Here is a 5748-nt window from a genome sequence, read left to right as displayed (position 1 = left end):
AGAATAAAATGCACCTATCGGCCAAGTAATCCGATGGTAGGATGGAGCATAAAATGCTCCTACCAGCCAAGTGACTTGATAGTAGGACGGAGCATAAAATGCACCTACTGGCCGAGTAATCCAAAAGTGAGATGGGGCATAAAATGCACTCACTTCCGAAAAGGAGAGAAAAAGAAAATAAAGAGAGAGAGAATATAAAAAGGTTTTCCCTGATTTACTACCTGGTTTGCAATAACAAAAATTGGATTGACTGATGAATGGGTCGTGTATGACTTGATTGTGTTGATTTAATGGTTTGCAATATTTAACCTAGAATATTTGTGGAGAAAGATGAAGGGGAGTTGAACTTAAAAATCGGTAGGATAGCTAGTTTGTTCTTGTTTTATTTTTACTTGAATTTTGTCTTGCTCGAGGACGGGCAAGGTTTAAGTGTGGGGGGATTTGATGAGAATAAAAATTATCATATTTTTATCCTTCAATATTCAGTATTTTATACTTAATTAGTACCTAATTGGACTCACTATTCTTGTATTTCGATTTAGGGCACGGAAGAAGGCGTAGGGTGAAAAACAAGGCTAATCGAGTAATTTTGCACAGTTTCAGCACCGTGTGATAATTTGGGCATAAATCTCCCATCTGGACTCCGATTGAGATGATTCAAGATGTATTGGAAAGATAAGGAAAAACTCTACAACTTTCATGTTTTTCATTTTGATAGATTCGGACTGTGTCGAATTCAAAATCGGGCCCAAATTCTAAGAAAATTCATAGAGAAGTCCAGTTCGTAGCTGAAGCCCAGTTCGCAGAGAAGCCTTGCAGCAGCCCAATTCGTTGAAGAAGTCCAATATGAATGCAAGAATAAGAAATATCAAAGAGTCCTATCAGATTCAAATTTTTATTGTATTTCTAGAAGGATAAAAGAGATTAAGATTACCGGTTAAGAGATAGGAGTAGATTAGATCTAATTAAGGCATTATCTATTAGAAAACTAAACTCCCAATGGAGAAAGAACTCCTTAGAGGAACATGAGACAGCTTCCTCCTAAGTCTATATAAAGGGGGTAGACTAGCACCCAAGGTACCATCAAATCCTTCAAGAGAGCTTCAGCCTTCAAGAAGAGCAATCAACAACCAAGGAGGAAGAAGCAGAGTTTGCCCCCTCTCATCTGGAAGCTACGATTTCATCATGAAGTGTCTATAAGGTTTTAATTTCTGGTTGAAGGGTTAGAGAAGCTTTGATTCTATAAACATTGTAAGATCTAATTGATTTTTATTTCAGTTCATTGTTTATGGGTATTCATATGTTTTCTGCGATTATCTGTAAAGATTATTTTTATTGATTAAGCAAGAAGGTGCCCTTTCTCATTCAATGGGAATAATCTATGGCCGATTGGACCTCTTGTTTCGTATATGATTGGTAGATTTGATCATGGTGGCAACTAACAGAAATTGATTGCAAAAAAGTTTTCGATCTATGTTAGGAAAATGTATGATCTGGTTTAAACGGTCCGAGCTTGTGAGATTGCTGACCAGAATTGGGTCTTTCCCCTCTTAATGCTATTAATAGATTAAATCCTAAAAGCTTGTTTAGAACTGTCTATTAATAAGGAAAGCAATAAAAGAGCTTGTTTTGGTTGTCGAATAATCTGAGTAGAGGCTGGCTATTAGAGCTTATTAATGGATATAACCAATTTATTCGTAAACATATGAATTTATCCTTGTATCGAGGTCAATGATAAGAATCAAAATTGAACTTGTCCCTTCAACCGGAAGCTATCTCCCATCAATTTGATCCTTGCTTTCTGTTATTTTCTTTTATTTTATCTTATTTTCCTTAATTCAACAACCCCCTACTTCATACATATGGAAATAAATCCACCCAATCCCTGTGGAGACGACCTTGCTCATCACTATATACAAATTATTCACTCGAGCAAGACTTTTTATTTTTGGTTGGATGCGACACCCATCAAATTTTGGTGCCGTTGCCGGGGATTGGTGTCCTAAGTAGATTTATTTCCTTTTTCTTGGTTTATGTCTCATTCTTCTCATGTAGGTGAACTCCACTACAATCTCGAGATCGAAAACTCATTCTTCTCAAGGGAGGGTGGCTCTTGGGTTGAAGTCTTGCTTGATGGTATTGGCGGGGTGTCCAAGCTCTCCAACTTGAGAAACTCTTTCCCTTGAAACCATGGATTGGCATTTAGGTATGCTGCCATGCTTTGCATCTCTTCATTCTCTTCCCTTGCAGCTCCTCCCTCTTGTATGCAAAGTTCAAGGGGGTCGGCCAACCTACTAACCTTGTTTTCAACCCTTGCCTTCTTCTCCACCTCTAGCAGCTCCTCACCACTTCTCAAAGTGATAGCCTACACTTGCTCTCTTGGATTCACTTTAGTATTACCTGGTAGAGTGTCTGGTATTCTTGCTGAAATCATGTGTGCCAATTGCCCGATTTGCTTCTCCAAGTTCTTTATTGTTGCTTCTTGGATCTGAAATCTTGTTTTAGCACTAGCTATGAACTTGGTCATCAGCTCCTCTACGTTTGTCTTCTTTTTCGGCTGATTGAAGTTTTGGGGGAAGGGCTTTGACACATGCTGATTTGGCCATGACTAATTTGGGTTACCTCTCCATTCAGGATTAAAGGCATGAGGGTACTGATTTCCTTGTTGCCTTGGAAAGTTGCCAACAAAGCCTACCTACTCTGGGGACTGTATAAATAGACTGCCAACTTGACATTCAGTGCTGATGTCCCCCACACCAATCACAAGTCACAGACTGCACATGCATGGCTGCCATCTGCATCTCATCAATTTTCTTGCTAAGTGCACCTATTTGCATAGATAGAGTTGTATATGTGTCCACATTGTGAAGACCATGCTGCTTTCTCACTTATGCTCTCTCTGAATGCCATTGATAGTTATTTGCAGCCATCTCCTCTATGTGTGCATGGGCAACTTCAGGAGTCTTATTGTTGATGGAGCCCTCAGCTGCCGCATCCAACATGGTCTTGTTGGATTCGGTTAGACCATTGTAGAAGGTTTGCACTTGCAGCCATATGGGAAGTCCGTGATGAGGGACCTTCCTTAATAGTTCCTTATAATGCTCCCATGACTCATATAGAGTTTCTCCATCTTGTTGAAAGAAAGTAGTGATGTCGTTTCTCATCTTTGTTGTCTTGGATGGAGGGAAGTACTTGGAGGGGAATCGGCTAGCCATCTCATCCCAAGTGGCTATAGATCCAACCGGCAATGAATTCAACCAAGCCTTGGCTATGTCTTTCAATGAGAATGGGAACAACCTAAGCCTAACATCATCATCACTCACCCCATTATGCTTGAAAGTGTCACAAATCTCCAAGAAATTGGCTATGTGAGAGTTTGGATCTTCATGAGCCATTCCACAAAACTGAACTGTGTTTTGTATCATCTGAATTATGGCTAGTTTGATCTCAAAATTATTAGCAGCTATGGCTGGTCTTACAAAGCTTGAAGCAGGCCCGGTAAGGGTTGGTTTGGCATAGTCCATCATAGTCCTTGGTTTGGCCATCTCTTCAATTTCAGCTCTAACTTGTCTAACAGCTCTAAGGCAGATGCAGAGGGTTCTTTCAATCTCCGGATCGTAAGGGACTTCCTCCAGTTTAGGTCTACTTGTCATAAACTGTACAAGTCAAAGTAATAAAAAGACTAATGTACACCACTCAAAAGTGTATACAATTTACAAGGCAAAGAAAACTGAATGCTATCTGAAAAGACAAGCCTCAAGAAAAAGAACAATCAGCAAGCTAAAAGCTAATATAGACAGATCTGGAATCTGATATAGAAGCTTGAAATCAGAGAAGTAACCTATCACATCAAGAAAACTTGACACTACCAAAACTATAACAACAACCTAAGACAAAACCAATCGGCAAGAAGAATAATCAGCAATCTACAACACACAAAAGTGCTAGCTAAAAAGAAAAGCAACCTATAGAATTCTATCAAATCAGAAATCTATCAAACTAGATTTGAAATCTATAATAATTATACCTACAAAACACAGATCTGAATTCTATCAAATCAGAAAAGTAACCTATAGAATCAAGAAACTACACCTACCGCAACAAGAAACTTTCTATTTTCAACAATGAAGGTTAATGTATATAAATCTGAACTACACTATTTTTATAAGATATACAGAACTGAAAATCATCTACACTACCAAGACTAGAATAACAACCAAAGACTAAGCAAATTAGCAATAGGAAAGAAAACTACTTAAATCAGCATTGGAGGTTACTATATACATATCTGAATCCTAATATACAAAATTAGAAATTAGATTAACAGTGGCTAATGGTTCCTAATATTTCTGCAATAAGCCCCTGGCAACGACGCCAAAAACTTGATGGGTATTTTCTACACTAACAAGTGCACTAGCCGCACAAATAATAGTGTGATGAATAGAGTATTGTTTATCACGAGGACTTATGTAGCAACTACTAGTAGTATATCAACCTTTTACTATCTGATAAACAAAAATGTATATCTAACTTACAACTGAATTCCTAGCTAACAAATTATCTCTAAGGAATTTGATCAAACACCTTGCATGCAAGTTGAGAAGACAATCTATTTATGCACAAAATTGATTCCACAATTAGTTCTCTAGGCCATTTGATTAGATTAGGATTCAACCTTGCTTTGGTAAAACCCCAAGGAAATGAACAACCTCTCTCAAGTGCATGTTCATTCTATGCATAAGTGATGATTCTCATATCTTTATCAAGAATCTAATCCCCATGCATGCATTAGGATCTAGACATTCTAGGGCATCATTTCAGATTCAATGAACACCAACCAAATTGTGCAAGTTATCTCTAACCTTGCACTCAATTCGGTTCTTAACTAGCAGATCCGAATTTCTAGAGTCTTTCTCAAGCACTCTAGAACTTCCAAGAATGAAGAACAATTTGGCCAAACAGAATTAAGGTTGCCTAAATTCTTTCTCAAACAATTCAGTCATTACAAAAAATCAAGATCAACCTGGCTAGCAATTCTAACAATTAAATTTCTAATCAAGAAACATCAAGATTGCATCTAATCCATTCGAATGAACCTAGAAAGCTAACTACAGATATGAATTTACAGAAATCATGCTTTAATTACAACAAGAAGGAAAAATTAATGGAGAATTGAACATGACATCCTAGCTGATTTCAATTACCAATGGTGCAAAATTCAAGGAAGAAGACAACCTAGATTGATCTCCTTCAACGGATTCTTCTCCCAAATTCGAATTCAGCTTCTTCTCCTCTTGAAATTGCTTGATTCTTCTCCTTTCTTCTCTCTTGCATGCCTATCTCTCTCTTCTCCCTCCAAGAATTCGAACTCAAGGAGTTTTCTCCCCAAAGTGTTGAATCACAAGGTGCTGAACCAGCCAAGGAGAGTTTGCAATTCAAGTATTCAAACCCCTTTTCCCTCCAAGACAATAAATTAAAATCAGAATTTAATAAAGTATGGGAATCAATAAAGGAAATAAAAGGAATAAATTAAAAATACGATCCAGAATCCAGATCTGGTGGCGGTAGCTGCAGATCGGCCAGACAGCTTGCAGAAACCCCTCCTGAAAAGAACCAAGCGTCCACCCTTTCTACAACCCTTGAACCCCTCGAGACACCTTAGCCTTGAACTGAACGAATTCAGATATGCAAAACAGAAAAACAAACAATAATTAAATCTAAAAGATTGTAGAAATAAAAATAACAAAA

At 37.8% G+C, this 5748-nt stretch overlaps 1 non-coding gene across 1 annotated transcript; it reads left to right on the top strand.

Moving 5' to 3' along the window:
• Window positions 1–3060: 3060 nt before the first annotated feature.
• LOC148860659 (small nucleolar RNA R71) lies at window positions 3061–3167 on the top strand. Its single transcript, XR_016095241.1, has one exon. It is a non-coding gene; the product is annotated as a small nucleolar RNA R71 (small nucleolar RNA).
• Window positions 3168–5748: the final 2581 nt, after the last annotated feature.

The sequence above is a fragment of the Nelumbo lutea genome, chromosome 4 (assembly GCF_056320005.1).
Source record: "Nelumbo lutea isolate HS-2025 chromosome 4, American lotus-T2T, whole genome shotgun sequence".
NCBI lineage: Eukaryota > Viridiplantae > Streptophyta > Magnoliopsida > Proteales > Nelumbonaceae > Nelumbo > Nelumbo lutea.
This window is presented reverse-complemented; position numbering and strand designations above follow the sequence as displayed.